Source organism: Periplaneta americana, chromosome 1, assembly GCF_040183065.1.
Source record: "Periplaneta americana isolate PAMFEO1 chromosome 1, P.americana_PAMFEO1_priV1, whole genome shotgun sequence".
NCBI classification, from domain to species: Eukaryota; Metazoa; Arthropoda; class Insecta; order Blattodea; family Blattidae; genus Periplaneta; species Periplaneta americana.
In genome coordinates, this window is record NC_091117.1 from 140,847,481 (window position 1) to 140,865,187 (window position 17,707).

Below are 17,707 nucleotides of genomic sequence, written 5' to 3' on the forward strand. Positions count from 1 at the left end.
AGTTAAAGGTAAGTGGATACCATAGGTTAATGAAGATTGACATATCATTTAGTTTTAATGTGTATACTTTATTTTACTTGCTGTATGTTTGCATTAAATTATGGTAATAACTTCATTTTAACCCTCGTTTTCTTCGGTTTTAGTAAATGGCGCTTGGCCCAATATGGTTCTGAACCCTTCAAATGTTCGCTGGATGAAATGTGGGCGCTATTTATAGAAGTCTCTCCGCAAATGCGTGATCTAATGCATCATGCCTTGGGGTAGCATTACGAAATGAGCGCTGATTCCAGTCTTCATGGGGGAGTATATTTTCTCACGAAATTCCGGATAGTTTGTGGGACTGGTGCCCACCCAGCATCGTAATGAATTTGGGGAGCGAGAGTGATTAATGAAATCTGAATCATCGTGCTAACCACACGTGGTGATCGATCAACTCGTCTTAGGCATGTTGACAGGCCAGCAGTGGACTTGTAGGTGTTGGCCCTCCGTGGTTTGTCGCGCAACAATTATTATTATTATTATTATTATCATTATTATTATCATTATCATTATTATTATTATTATTATTATTATTATTATTATTATTATTATTATTAGGGCTAGGATTTTGATGAAATTGCATCTTTTTTCTAGTAAGTCAGAAACTTTGCTTCTTTAGTATTTACATGTTATGTGATAAATTGAGTGTTTTAAAACATATCTGTTACGGCATTTTATTTTATTTTTTACCTCTTACAACTCATAAGAGCATTTTTTTGTTAACTTCATTTAATTTTGGCCATAAATCCCCATTATTAATGTAAAATATTATTTATTTCCTTTAATATTTTCTCTACATAGTTTTTCAATTAATACCCATTATATTGTATATTATTTTAATAGTTTTTCTACACAAATATTGTCATTTTAACGTAGTACACCACCACGTAATGGGTCAGTCCAACCACCCCTTCAATACAGACTCCTCTATACCTGCTAGTTCCGGATAAGAGTGGCCTTGTGGTAGACTACATGGAAACTACACCAGGTAAAATAATTAATTAAAGTGTACCCCTTAGAAAAAAATTATGTAAAATTAAATAAACTTGAATGTTGGGAATGTTGGTACTAGAATTTAATTTAATTACTAGTCCATTATTAATATTCCTACTAAGCCAATTATGTAACATCAATTTTTAGGGCATTTTTAAGAGCATTTTTGAAAGATTTTTGGTTCATAAATGCATTGTGTTTAGAACATTTTTTCATGATTTATAGGTCATCAAAATACCACCACCACCACCACCACCACTACTGTCATCCTCTGAGGAGTTTAGTGCTGAGAGGAATGCGGTTCCGACTAGTCTAGCGCGGTACTGGAGTGGAGGGGACAGTGACCGCGGCAGTCTGGAAGGAAGTACAATCATACTGAAAACATTCACCCAATTTACAAGAGCAGTATGCCTATTAGTTTTCTAACGTATTTTTGGCGAGATATAGATACAACTATTCGTACTTACGTGTTCAGAGAAGGAAAGTACTGTAAAAAATTTTATTTATTTATTTATTACTTATTTATTATTTATTTTGGTGAAGTTAAGGCCATCACACCACCAGAAATACAAATACAATAAAATAAATAAAAAGAAAAATCATAATACAACTACAATAATATAAATGAAAAGAAGAATCATACTATAAAATTTAGTGATTAGTAGAATTGAATTAAATTTGTAAAGTAATCAATTTAAATATACTATACTGCTGAACTCACTTGAGAAGTATAACTTCTTGATTTTGTATTTTAAGATATCACCAACAAACGATTTTCGCATGACATTATAGGAATCTGTTTTTCACGATACCAATCACAAATATTCTAAAATTGCAATAGAATAAAACCAGAAATTTTCCACAGCATGTTTCCTTAAAAATGACTTGTAACGGTAAAATATTTAATGAGTAATTCATACAATATTAACATAGCTAACATCAGGGAGAAGACTAAAAGAATCTACCTGCAACCCCCCGCACCGATGGCAAGAATACCACAGGTCCCAGCGCTAAACTCGTCGGAGGAAGACAGTACTACTACACTACTACTATCTAGAGACAAAAACATATTAAATAACGGAGTGAAAATGACAAGTAAAAATATTTGAAGAAAATTCGGCTCTCAATTGTCTTACAAACCTTCCCGGATTTTCCTAGGATCGAACCCACATAATCAACTCAGTAACAGGTTACTCATACATTTCTAACGGGAAAATGTAAATTCGGATCTATAGGAAGATACATTTACCTTGAATTCTTTTTCGAAGAATAATGAGGTAACATCGACACATTGAACAGCTATATTATTAGGCCTACTCGAAAATTCATGATTCACTTTTATTCAACGTCAGTTTTTTCTCTTAACAAATATGTATGTTCAAAGGCCTTTGATGAATAAATGCGAATGTCAGTGTTGAACTCTTGATATTTGCTAAACATGTCGTGGTTGTAAAATATGTTCAGGTCATCATAGGCTAATCTCCACTCCTGCTTTTGTTTGTGTTTCCATAGCAACTCTATAATGATACCAAATTTAATCCTAATCCCTTGATAGCCAACATGTAATTTTGCTCTTCTGCCGTCGTACAACTTTTTAAAAATGCCATAATAACTTTATATAAAGCATAGTATGACATGATTAGGGTTGATGGGTGGGACAAAGCCACGAGCATATAGGGAGCTGATATGGACACATTACTGCTATTCCCAAATTTCGGTTTGAGCGAGAAATGACCGACAAATTTTACCTGGAACCCTTTTACTGTAAATCTATTACATGGGACCCACAGTTTTACTTCGGAGGCATAACCCTTAAACTCCATCGCCTTCAGGCGGGTTTGAACCCGCGAACCTTGAATCCGACGGCTATCATAGTGAACACTAGACCATCGAGGACGATAATGACGACAGCAACAACAACGTTATACAAGGTGTTTCAGAAATACTTTGACAAACCTTGGAGGCATGTTCATCACACCAAAACAAGAAAAAAAGTTCATATAACATATGTCCGAAAATCCTTAGTCTTTCAGTTATTAATTAAAGAACATAATGAAACATCTGTTAGATATTGTCAACTCGGTAGCAAGTGTTGCAACTTTAATCAATTCAAAAACTTCCTTCCTTTCGACAGATGGTCTGAATGCACCAGAATGCTATTCGAATTTAAAATTTTGATTGCTGGTTGCCGACATGGAGGTGTTGAACTCCAAAGTAACTGGCAGCAATGTTTCCAACTGGACGGAAATTCCGCCAGTTCCGTCAAAACTGGCGGAATTTCAATGTAGCGGATGGGAAAATAATGGGTTTGACGGGTGACGGATTTTCTGGCGGAAATTACGATTTACATCGTATTTTGACTTTTTAACTGAAGTGCAGTTATTATTACTGTGTACATGTTTCTTTTTGTACACTCGTAGTAGTGTTGTTGCACAGTGCTGTTAAACCAACTTTTAAATTGTTGAAGGAGACTAATTATTTCAGCACGCGTAATAAAGAAAACTACACCTGCGAGGTTTGGTAGGTAACGTTAATATTCTATCAGAGATCAATTCTGTACAGCCCTATTTATTGTAGCCTGTGACTCTATGTCCTTGCATGCTTATGTAAAAAGAAATTGCAGTGTTCTGCTATACTTTGAAACATTCCGGCGTGCAGCTGGTGAGAAAATACTGGATAACATTAGTATGGACTATATAATTATTTCTCCATCTCATTCTAAAATCTACCTTACATGTTTTGCGGAGTTTGAAAAGTGTTCCACTCATATCTAGAAGTTGCAGTTACTGTTCGATCGTTAAGAGAGTAGATGTCCAGCAATAAAACAGTGGAATGATTGTTCCTGAACAATATCGTGTTCTGTAACTACCCTTTCATACTTAAATTAGTTGAAGGCACTCCAACTAAACAGCCATGTTCAGTATCATAACCATCTTATTATATCGCCTTCTCCTTCTCTTCTTCCCCAAGTACCTTTTGGCATAACTATAATATAACTGTAACTCGATCAGCTGACGACTAATTACATGAAACCAGTATTCGATCCTATTAGAAATGTACTTCTATGAAACATGTTCTGTATAATTACTTCGGTTCACTAAGTCATTTCCATTCCACTATTACATACAGGATACAGTTCTAAGATAAAAAAAAACTGTAGTGTCTAATTTATTTGCAGGAATAAAAACTGACATTGCACATTCTAAATTCTTCTTTTCGTCAGGGCTGCCGTTCTAAGTTCATGAGTAAAGGCCAGAGTTTGGTCACCGAGTGAAGAAAACAGGTTAGCTGTACCACGGGTATAGAATATAGATTATAGCACACGCAATAAGCATGATCAGTACTGTCAGAGCAGAAGATAATAGATAAAGAGTACCGTCATTTCCCTTAACTATAGTCATGGTCCACGATACAACTATTCAAAGAACATTGTAGAAGTAACATAGGCCGTTCGTAGATAGCTGCAGTGACTTGACTTCAAATTATTGTCCGCGCAACTTATCTAGGCACTTGGGTTCCCTAGTGCTTTCTCGCTGCCCCTCTCCATCCCTCTCCTACAAAGCTACCGCTACAAGCAACCTCGCTACACCCCGCTTCCCCGCTCTTTTAGCTGCCCAGATAAGTTGCGCGAACAGTACAGTACAGCAAAAATACAGATAAACGAGGTACTACGTTATAGTGTACAAAATTTGAATGGACTATAGTTGTGTTCCAGGCCCATACTTATGGAAAATTACGGTATTCATGGTCAGGTGTCGATTATTAGCAGGCAGCGCATTTTCGTTCCCAAACGTACAGCGGAGTTTGTTACATCTATTACGTCACGTGGATGCATAAGCAGGGTAGAACTGCAAGCAGGTATGCATGGGGTCATTAAATGACAATGATTTAATGTATTATAAATGTGTTTCTGTAACGTCATATGACGTAGAAAGAACATTCTCTTAGTTTAAACAACTTTTATGTGATGTTCATAAAAGATTTGCATTTCATAACCTCAGAATATATTTTTTCGTCCACTGCAACGGTATAAGTTTTGATAAATGAATTATTTGTATATATTGTGTAAAATATAATATTGCTAATTTGTATATTGATTTTAGGTATTATTATTATTTTGTTCCTGTAACGTCATGTCACATGGAAAGAACATTTTCTTACCTTAAACAAATTTTCACTGGCAGCTGTAGTAAAAAATATGAATTTCATATCTCAGAATATGTTTTTGTTCACCGTAACGGAGTTGACTTCGTTAAATGAATTAATTGTATATATTATATATAGAGTATTTAGAGTTAATGTGTATCATATTACTATCTATAATATGTATATTGTGCACTAGTTCAGTATTATTATCGACCTAATTATATTTCCTGTCATATATAGCACTAATATTTTGTAAAGCGCTAGTTTCGCAGTGTCAGTGCCTTAGATGGTTAAAAAGTAGCTGTACAGACCATTCCAATTTAGTAGCAATCCCACTTACAGTTGTCATGCTTCAATATTACTGTATACCGAAGTAGGTTAAACCTTTCGTAGCGTCCTGATGTAAGCATTTAGGGTCAGAGTTTGAACCCTAAAACTCTAGGATATACTAACCGATAACTTTCTTAACTTGTTCGGGAACGAAAATGCGCTTCCTGATTTTCAGTCTGAGATTAATTGTTTTTGCCGACCAGCATACGAAATTGAAACTTACAACCACAATATAAACACACAACCTACACTATCCCACTTGACTCGATTACTTATTAGCAAAGGTTTGGATGTTTTGGTGGACGAGGATTGTGCCAATACAAATCGATGTATCATATTTTTTGTATTCACCAATAACTTCTTGTGAAATTGAAATAAGATTCTCGAAGTACAAGACTTTGTTTATCTGAAAGTAGAATATTTTAAAATGTAGTCTACAGTCATTCATTATAGGACCAATGGATTTAAAGGGGACTGCTGAACATCATAGTCGTAAAATTTGTTTTCTATATTTGAGCAGGGGTTATAGTTTTATATTGTTGTGAAAGTCTTGCAATGCTTTGTTTATAAGAATCATAATTTTAATAAAAGCAATTTATCAGTTTCTTATAATATAAACAATCATCATTTCCTGAAACAGTGTTTTCAAGACGAATACAATAATTTTTTTCGTGAGCTGACGGTACAAGTTTATACTCGCCCAGTATCAATAGTTGGGTCCTTGACGCATCGTTCGTTGCACAAAACAGCGAAGAGCGTAGGTATGTGTTCATTAAACTTGTAGCTCAATGTGACCAAATAGCCTACTGAGCTCTATTCATAAGTTTTCTGCTTATATAGGGTGATTAAAAGATAATGTCAATCGTTAAGGAGCTGATGGAGGAACTGATTTGTTGCAAAATATAGCACAATTTTTTTAGAATTCATCTCCCTTTTCGAGTTGGAACATGATCAAATTTCCTATGAATATGATACTCTATGAACCCATTTTGGTATTTTATTTCGCTAATTAATCATGGTAAGTGAATGAATAGGCATAACCTAATCTGGTACTTCATTAAAGTCTATCGAAGCGGGTGATCAAAATGTCTCCCTCTCCCATGCATACACACATTCAGCACGAAGTATAACCTCACGTTGCAAGTTTCACACTCCCAACTGTCACAACTCCATTGCAACTGCATGAATCTTAGCGACCCGATCTTATTTATTTGCTATCTTACAGCTGCAGACACGTTTCTTCATGAAGCTCCCGTAGACAGACGTCCAGTGATGTCAAGTCTGGAGACCGTGCCGGCCAAGAAACTGGACTATTCCTAGTCACAAGTTATAGAAAACGAATGTAGGTTGGTTATAATACACATTGTACTAAACATAACAGTGGATACTTAGTGAACTAAAATAACAAATGGGTCTAAAGAGTATGACAATCAAAGGAGCGTTTACTATCGTGCAGCTCGAAAACGGGAAAGAATTTGAAAAAATGGCATTAACATTTTTGCAGCAAATAAGGTCGTTTATTACCACCTTAACGATTGACCTTACCCTTTGCTACATCATTTACATTAAGGAAGACAGCCGGTGGGACCCACTAACACGGAGTCAGTACAACACCGTTGTATTTTTTTTATTATTTTTAAATTTTAGTGGGTTATTTTATGAAGCTTTATCAACTGCTGTAGTTATTTAGCATAGGACTGATATGAAGATGATAATTCCGGCGAATTGAATCCAAAGTCCAGCGCCGAAAGTTACCCAACATTTGTTCGTAATGAGTTGAGGTAAAACCCCGGAAAAATCTCAACCAGTAATTTGTCCCAACCAGAATTTGAACCCGAACCCGCTAGTTTCACTATCAGGTATACTAACCGTTACTCCACAGTGGTGGACCAACACCGCTATTTATCTAATACAATACAGATCACATTGACAATAGACAATATCCATGCCCTAGGTGGGGCGAACATATGACCATGTTTTTCACGTAGCGTCAAAACAAATAGAAAATACTATTATGGAGTTCTATTCGTAACTATGCTCTCAACATTAAATGGTTGTGGAACTGTATTCTCGACAAAGATGACTTAGAAAATTTCGTCGACGAAAATGAAATTTCTATACAATTAAAAAAAAGACTGTGTATAACTGGACAGAATACAAAACGTAAATGAAGAGAAGAATTAAATCTATATATATTAATATAAATTCAAAATATTGAAATAATTGTACGATATATTAATTAAAATTTGTAAATACAGAGACACTACCAAAACAGGCTGTCATGTCAGTCGAAAGAAAAGACATCATGGAATTCTCAGAAAAGGGTTAACAGAATAATTATTTGTAATGTCGATAAAGGCTGCATAGTCTACACCGTGAAATGGAGGGTGCGAAGGAGTTGAAGAAGAAATACTTAAGAATGATTTCTGATAACAAAAAATTGTGTAAAGTAAAGCTTCTTCGGAAAATGTATACTTAGTGACCACACATACTAGAAACTACATAGTTTTACCAAGTCTTGCCTTTACCACAGTACACGTTATCTCCGACCTCACACGATAATTGTGTTCCCAAGATTGGTCGCGTGACTCGAATTTTATCCGGAAATAACGGTGATGAAACAGACAGGTTTGTCCAACGCTTCCTCTGTATTTCTTTTGATACAACTATGTGTTTCTTTAGGAATTACTTATTATTCAGCTCAAGTTGGAGCGCAGATAATGACCAAGGAACTGAAAAGTACGTTAGGCCTTGGCTTTTCTGAACCGACGCATGCGAGTTGCGAGGTGCGAGGCACGCCTCGCACAAATCCGGCCTACAGGAAAGATAGTGAGTGGTTTCTATAACTGCGAGGTACGCAGATCTCGCACCTCGCAGTTAATAGAAACCACTCACTATCTCTCGTATGGTCCGGATTTGTGCGAGGCGGGCCTCGCACTTGGCCTCGCACCTCGCATGCGTCGGTTCAGAAAAACCAAGGCTTTAGGGATCCTGTACGGCGGCAACAGATTTTCCTCTTAGCTATAGCTAGACTACCAATAATAAAGTCTGAAGTCGTTTGATAATCCTGATGTATAAAGTTACATACGCTGATGTTGACAGGACTGATATCATAGTAAACAAAAATATGACATCTGAAAACTGTACAGTAATTTCCATTTTTGTGATCAAAAGTACAATGATATGCCGCAAAATTCATGGACACTAGACTAGACACTAGATAATCACGCAGATACAGCATGGTTAAACAAAATGTTTAAATATATGTACACCCGCACGTACACACGCGGAAGCAAAACACGAACATGAGCAAACATAGATTTACAATGAAACATTGCGCAGAGATGAAATTCTCAAGGAAACTAATAAGTAGTTCTACACTACAAGATTAAATACGAAATGAATATGAACGCCGAAATGAATACCTACTCCATTAGTGACAAAGAGTATAACTTCGCTATACCGTCAAGCGGAATAGTTGCTGTTGGCTGTGAGCACACAAAACGGACAATGTTACTATCAACCAACACACACGGAAAAATTATACACAAAATATACAAAGAACACGTGCCGTTATAAATATCTTGTGTTGGTATACTCACCGATAGAAAAATATTGTCGTAAATAAGTATAGTGTATGTTTTTCACGTTATAAAAAAGAATGAATGAAATGTAATCGAGCAGGTCTAACACGAAAGTTACAAGGGCCTACAGTAGTAGGCCTACAGAATAATCAATTGGTGAATGGAACTTCGTTAAGTGGCTAGAGTGAACACAGAGCAACCTAGAACATCTAAGCCTATTTCTTTTAAGTGAAGGAGATAATGAAACTGCAACATTATTTGTTTTATATTTTAAAATATAGTCATATATAACGGGCTAAGACCATGCTATTATAACGATAATTTCTACAATTTCTCCTCCGGTTTTAAAACAGCAACTTCATTTCATTCACTTGCAACACATCTGTCTAGCAGAACTTCAAACTGCTATTCATTTACAGCACTTCCTTACACTGTATCCAGGCAACCATTGCAGAACACATAAACTAAAACGTAACAGATATTTTTCTATAACACAATATGAGAAATGCTACAATGTTAATCTAGCTGCAGATTATGTGTAACATCGATTGAAAAACAATGTTCTATTATCGATTGGAGAATCTAGAATTTGGATACACTATATTAAATAAGTATATGATCTATGTAATTAAGAAAGTAATGGGCTCTTATTCAGACATTTTCTTTAAAACTGTGAAATGACCAAACTTCTATTTGCATTAATTCTTTAGTGTACTATGCACATGCCTAACCAGCATAGGGTAACGTGTAATTGGCACGATGATTCCCCCCCCCCCGGTTATATCTGGCCCGCTCACTGAAGGTAGAATCTGAGAATTAGTATTTAATACTTATTATATTCAAAACGAATACGGTACATTATTAAAAGTATTAAAAACGTTTATTTTGTAATTTTTCTAATTTCTTTTATTCTTAATAATTTTATTGTATCACTATCATAAACAAGGTCCACGGTACATAAACTAAAACGTAATAGATACTGTTCTATAACACAATATGAAAAATGATACAATGTTAATCTAGCAATAGATGTATGCGTACCATCGATTGAAGAACAATGATCTATTATCGGTTGGAGGATCTAGAATTTGGATATACATGTATTGAAGAAGTACAGTAGCCTATATTATGATCAGGCAGCGCATTTCTGTTCCCAAACGTTCAGCGGATCGAGTAGTTTCTTCTGGTATATCTATTACATCACGTGAATGCATAATCAGAATAGAATTGCAAGCAGGTACGCTGAGACATAGGCTATTAATCATAGTACAAAATAGGCACTCCATTGGCAATGTTGTTTATGTAAAACACCAGTTACGACTATATTGTGATCTGATTCTAATACTGAATAAGTTGTATTTTCATTCAGACTTTGTGTTAATATTATGTTAATTTATCAATCTATGTTATATTGTATTTCATTTTGATCTACATTTTCCTTTTTTTTTTAATTTTGTAAGTAGACTCGTCTCTGGACACAAGTTTGTCCCATTCCGAAGTAGCTAGAGCTTAATTTAATATAACGTTTGTAAAATACACGCTTTCTGACAGCAATATTTCTTTATTACTTCCTTTAGTTAATGTGTGTCATGTTTACTATTATGTTCTATAATATATTATGTTGTATATAGGTACTAGTTCAGTATTATTATCGATCTAATTATATTTTCTGTCTTATGTAGCACTAATATTTTGTAGAGAGCTAGTTTCGCAGTGTTAGTGCGTTTATGTGGTTAAAAAGTAGCTGGACAGACCATTTTAATTTAGTAGCAATCCCACTTATAATTGTCACGCTCTATTATTATCATTATTATTATTATTATTATTATTATTATTATTATTATTATTATTAATTACCCAACTAGGTTATATCTTTCGTAGCGTCCTGACATAAGCATTTAGGGTCAGGGTTTAACCCTAAAACTCCAGGATATACTAACCGATAACTTTCCTAACTTGTTTGGGAACGAAAATGCGCTGCCTGATTATGATGTATGTAATAATTAAAAAAAAAAATAATGCGCTCTTGTTTAGGCACCTTTTTTTTAAACTGTGAAATAACCGAGCTTCTATTTCTATTAATTCTTCTAGTGTACTATGTGCATTCAATGCTGCACTACATTGATTGAAATATCACTACTGGAAAGGTGGTAAAACCTCCCCAGTCTTGTCCAGCAAGAAAACAAAGCGCGTGTTGGGATTACACGAGAGTGAATTGTTGTCGATTCTAGATAGGTAAAAATTTGTTTTCCTGCAGTGCAGACACATCGAATAATCCTGTGTAACGTGCCAAGATGAGGGGAATGGTTGTCGGCGAGCCGTGGGAGGGCAGGGAGAAGAGAGAGAGAGGTCTCTACTGAACACTGGGTAGTCAGTCCAGCAGAATGAAGAGTTTTCTGACAAGCACAAGGGAGTGCGAGAGAGTGCTGGCTGGTATAGGAGACATGACTTGCCCATCCAACCTTTTCAAAAGTAGAAGTCGCGTAAGTAAAAATATCTCCAGTTCCGATTTCCTGTGCAGCAGCTCTCTTCTCTCTGGTGTGAAGCGAATAGTGGGGGACACTGCAGTGTAGCAAACACTATACAGCATTCTGGCACAAGGGTGAAAGAAAAAGATGTCGAGAAATTCATCAGTACCCTGACAAACCATGAGACATATGAATGATAAAAATGAATGTTAAGAAGATGACACAAACTGTCTCATAATATGTTTTACGTGTTTCGGAATAATACAGTTCTTTTTTATGTTGTGAATAGTATTATTGTTTATAGATTATTTTCTTCAACCATCAACTATTAAGTTAAAATTTATTAACGTGACTATTACACTTTTACTACGTCATACTACTTTCGACCAATAAAACGGTACGAAAGGACGTCTTTCAACCAATCATGGCTGCTTATCGCACAATTTTATCGCATCCGTAGCATTTGTTTAAGTTTATCGCTTTCTTAGCATTTGTTTGTTTTTCTAACACTTGTTTATATTATTTAGATTATGTTATAGCTTCTGTTATAAGATATTATGGATAGTCACGTATCAGAGATTGTTTAATATTAAGATTTATTGAAAATCATCTGTCAAGTGACGTTGATTACTGGGATCCGGATAATTGAAGTGGAATGGAACTGTTTTAATAAAAATGAAACTGAATCAACAAAGCCTTCTTGACTAGTAACCGTACAGAGAGTTCAATGAAGTTTTCATAGTTGGCACAACTGATAACAAGAAGACAGCTAATCATAACACACTACTGCCATCTAGCGTAATATTTGTAATGTTGAGATGGTACAATAATATGTTAATTGAAGACAGTTGTATTTTCGTAAGTCAATTAGTATTTTATTTTATTGGAGTACTTCGTTACTTCTGATTTTTATATACTTTCTTCTAATCGTGTAATAGTCAATTAAATCCCACTCGAGTTTTGATTTTCTCCAGATAAATCAAAACCTCTAGTGAGATTACTGTTGATAAAATATGCAAATATCGAACTTTTAAAGTGATATGAATTTCTTTTTCGTGTTTTCCATTATTAATACGTTGAACAATATTCGAAAATAACAAAAAGTAAAGACTGGCCGAATACTAAAGTGACTATCTGTACTTCGGAAGTCCTAGAAAGGAGGCAGTGCGCATGATCAGACATACAACGAAACAAAACTAATTTTATTACCTCAACTAGTCGTTCTCTTGTGAACCAGGTCGCTCGTCCTCTGATCATGAGCACCGTCTCCTTTCTGGGACTGTACAAAATATCTGTGTGACAAAACGTTTTTCTAAGACTACATTATATACACCTTTACCTCGGGAGTAATATTGACTTAATGTGTTTTGGTTGTAAACCGACGATATGCAATACTACTGAGAATCTTGATCTCGAGAAATCAACTGACTTCGATACCAACGAACGACTTCTCTACTTTATGCAGAAATAAGCACGCTCTCATAGTAAAACGTCCCACTAGCCACCCACAAAATAAGATCCACTACTCTACTGAAATCAGATTTCTTCTGAAGATTCCACTAGTATGACTCATAAGGATATAGTCAGGGCGACTTCTTTTGTAAGTAAATACATAGCACACGACTCATAATGTGGAATTTCTACGAAATAACAATAAAAACGAATAAGATTTTCTGAAATGAGATTTCTATGTGAAATTAATGTATTAAAGCAAGCGCTTATCTAGTAATAAATCAATACACTACAAAAAATTAAAAACCGGCGGTATTTTAATTATTTTAATTAAAGCGGATGAGTGCAGGCTAACAGAAAATTACAACATTGAAAACATGCAACGGTAATACGTTTTTGGTGTCCAAATGGGTGCCATGCTTACAAATGGATGAAAAGACGATGAGGATTTAAACACGAGAAAATTCTTAACATGGCTTCCATTGGAAGAAAAGTGCATCGCGGAGACCCGTGTAATAGATTTACGGGTAATGAATGAACTTTCTCTGAATAAGATGACTCCAGTCAAAATTAACGGCCATTCCCTTAATAAAGTTTCTTGCTTCTTAGCTAAATATCTTTGTGAGCACTATGACTCGGAAAATCTATCCCATGGTCTATTCAGGAATATGAAAGAATCCCTTCCTAGCATCGCTGCCAATGTTAAGGTTTTCTGCAGGGTCTTTAAAACTTGTAGAAAGCAATGGGACTGAATTCACAATTTTGGTAATCAATGTTAATGAGGTAGGCATAATGGAAGCATTGTGGCCAAAGTGCTTAGGGCTAATTTATCTAACCACGTTAATAGATTTTTTTTTTATTTTAGTTGGTTATTTAACGACACTGTATCAACTACTAGGTTATTTAGCGTCGATGAGATTGGTGATAGCGAGATGATATTTGGCAAGATGAGGCCGAGGATTCGCCATAGATTACCTTGCATTCACATTAAGGTTGGGTAAAACCTCGGAAAAAACCCAACCAGGTAATCAGCCCAAGCGGGGATCGAACCCGCGCCCGAACGCAACTTCAGACCGGCAGGCAAGCGCCTTAACCACGTTAATGGAACTGGCAGAAAGATGCCTAGTATTGGATAACAGAAACACTTCCAAAATCTTTGAAGATGAAGCAATTTATCAGAATTAAAACGTGTAGGTATTCATTTTGTTTTATAATTGTTGTTACGAAAAAAGTTATTCCATTCAAACCACAGTATAAGAAGAATCAGTAGGGACAACTCTTGTCGGCACCTCTGATGTTGTTGGTACTAAATTCAAGCTCAGTAAGGTCTAGTTCTCAATGAATCCAACTATTTCGCTAGTATCAAACCATTATCAAAATATTAGTAAAATATCTATTTATTTATTTAATTGGTCAGTAATACGAATAATCTTGTATGTATATTATCTATCATTAATATTATGTCGCTAGGAAGTCAAAATACTTATATCCATTGTTGACGTTTATGTTCACACTTCACCGCAACGGGTGCCATGATGTATTATGTTGTACTTGGATCAATTTTACCAACATAAGCCTCAAACATTGACTTGAACGTTAGCGTCAATTAGTGAATATTTTCATGATGATTGCATACGGAAGTAATTATTATTATGGTTATATTGCCATTCCTTTGCCTCATGTCTTTAAAATTATTAAAAGATGAGTAATGAATGTTTTCAGTTAATATTAAATTATGCCAGACCTGTCGTAGATTGAGATCCATCTGGTGGAGGTTCCAGATAATACATCCGGTTTCGTGACATGAGCATTCAGAATTTGTTCCCACGAAATGGCTTAGGTGTCTTTACTGTATGTTCTCTATACTGTGTTCAAACATCAATAAGAACTAAGTCAAAGCTCTTAATGGATCTGCAAGAAGAGAATCATGAGTTCGAAATTTGGTAAATAGAAGATTGTTTCTTAAAATTCTGAAAAAATTTTTTTTTACAATATCTTAATTTAAAAACTCATACATGTTAATTTTGTTATTTTACTTGTTTATTTAACGACGCTGTATCAACTACGAGATTATTTAGCGTCAATGGAATTGGTGTTAGCGAGATATTTGGTGAGGTGAGGCAGAGGATTCGCCATAGATTACCTGACATTTGTCTTATGGCTGGGGAAAACCTCGGAAAAAACCAACCAGGTAATCAGCCCAAGCGGGAATCGAGCCCGCGCCCGAATGCAATTCCGGATCGGCAGGCAAGCGCCTTAGCCGACTGAGCTACGCAGGTGGCTCATAGATGTTAATTTTTCATTGTTTAACTAAAGCTGTATGCCTGACAGTGTCCGTTGGAATGAAGCGGGGTTTGATACCCATAATTTAATACGAGATTTACTGTGAAACATTGAAAGATGCTGTTCGAAAGTCATTATGTAAATTTCCGCATAACTTCTTTACTCGAGAATAGAATTTGGTCTCGATATGTCCAATCATGTTTGTGGTAAAAAGGAGACAATGGGCCCGTTCTCCTCATTACTATGATATTCCCTACTAAGAACAAATTAATAAAATAAAACTCTCGCATCCGACGCCGGAACAAGAATTGAAAAATGTTACAGAGGCCTATTCGGACAACATAAAATACATAGATACATTTAAAACAGGACGTATTTCTCTTAAAACCATTGGTAGGATCTACAAACTGGTGGAATCACTTTACCTGGAGAAAGGTGTTCAAGAGAGGCAACAGGATACTGTTCACTGATTCCACTCACCTGAAACAAATGAGAGTCATTATTAATATGTAGATTTAGGTGTCATGTTATTACATGTCGTAAATGCAAGAGAAAACAGGCAGGATTTAAAACACTTTATCATGCATTATGTTCTTCATTCACTGGAAGGAAGGCCAGGTGATTGACACATTGAGGTCGCATCTATGTATGTCGTTCTATTTTAAATTAAAAGTTTAGAGTATTAATTTATTCCAGTTGTGTATATAATATGCATTTAGGAAAACATGAAAATGGATCGAAAGAGACGATATCTGAGGAGACAGGGATACCTATATAAGAAACAGAAAGATAGGTATGCAGACAGACAGACAAGATAGGTAAGTGGACAGACACTAACAGATCGACATAGTTAGACATAGACAGGTAGACAGCTAGAAAATACATAAATACTTAAATGCATACGTACACATACATAAATACTTAAATGCATACGTACACATACATTACATACATACATACATACATACATACATAGTGCAACATGTGTCTTTGGGGATGGGGATCAGACAGTGGATCATATCATTTATGACTGCACGAAATTAGGAAAGAAAAGAGGAACACTAATCCAGTCTATACATAAATGTGGTGGGAAGTGGCCTGTGGAAAAGACAAGATTAGTGAAAAGTTATATAAAATATTTTATAAAGTTTGCAAATAGTATAGACTTTGAACAACTGCAATAGGCCGGCTATTATATAAGGATAAGTTATTTGGGAAGATAAAGAGGTTAAAAGTCAGAATTAAGTGATAGGTTACTTATATTCTGTAAATAAGGTAGATTAGAGGATATAATTTAATTGAAAATAGGCTCACCAACAAGATAGTAAATATGTAAATACTGTAAATATTTAAATGCTAGAATATGTAAAAAGATTCTTGTACTTCATAGGTTAGGAATAGGAAATTAAGTTAACAATATTATCTTGACAGTTACACATCGTAGATGAACTACACTAATCCATGCTTAACCTAGAATAGCAACATAACAATAGGTATGTACATACATACATACATACATACATACATACATACATACATACATACATACATACAGCCCGCGAGAAGACAAACAGGCGAACAGACAAACACAGAGAGTCAGGCAGACAGGCAACGAAATAAATTCAAGGATAATTGTATACTTAAACACACATATCTTAAACTTCATTGAATCACTTACTGTAAGGCTATATGCTATTGCTTGATGTATATATTTCAACGCCACTCCTATACTATAATCATCTCATAGCGTAGCTGACAAATATCTTCACTCTCAGAAATAAAAAAGAAAATACATTGTAGTAGGCCTACATAGTATTTTTAAGCGTGAAACCGAAATTATTCCCTAGAGATGACGAAACAGCCGGCATGTAAGGAAATTGCGACCACGATGCGTAAACAACGAAGTCATGGCGTTCCTACGTGTTTACTCCCGTCTTCCTCCCTTCGAGCGCTTTCGAAATATGGCACTATTCCTTCTCACTCATTCTCTGAAGGAAAGACAGAGAAGGAAGACGCGTGAACAAAGCATGTGACCTAAGGACGGATGTGCAGATTGGGGAGCAAAAAATGTTGTGCTGTAAACGAAGCGAAACACTGAAAGGTGTGGTGATCCTAGACTTTCCACTTTTCCACTTCTCTTATTTGGTTTAGATTGATTCTTGACCATCTAGGCATCGAGCGAAATGAATTGCTAAAATAATATCCATCTCCATATCCCTAGAGAAGTTTATCCTATAGCCCCGTCGCTCTTATTTCCGGCAGCCAATCACGTTGCAGGTCGGCTATATTTAAACGTGTGCGTCTTGTCATTAGCTATTGATGATGTAATGAATTTCCTATGGCTCGATAAATACTTAATATCGCCCGCCATTTTGGCTCTTCTGTTGGCGTTCGCAGAAATCACACGAGGAC

The 17,707-nt window shown here is 35.5% G+C and overlaps 1 protein-coding gene across 19 annotated transcripts in view; it reads right to left on the reverse strand.

Moving 5' to 3' along the window:
• Window positions 1-17,707, reverse strand: part of LOC138701480 (bromodomain adjacent to zinc finger domain protein 2B-like) — a 1,224,400-nt gene that overhangs the window by 827,276 nt on the left and 379,417 nt on the right. The window contains exon 3 of one of the 19 annotated variants that reach the window (XM_069828399.1): window positions 15,721-15,775. The exons of the other annotated variants lie outside the window; for them this stretch is intronic. The gene's annotated coding sequence lies outside the window, so the exon portion shown is untranslated. The remainder of the gene's footprint in view (window positions 1-15,720; window positions 15,776-17,707) is intronic. 19 annotated transcript variants of the gene reach the window in all.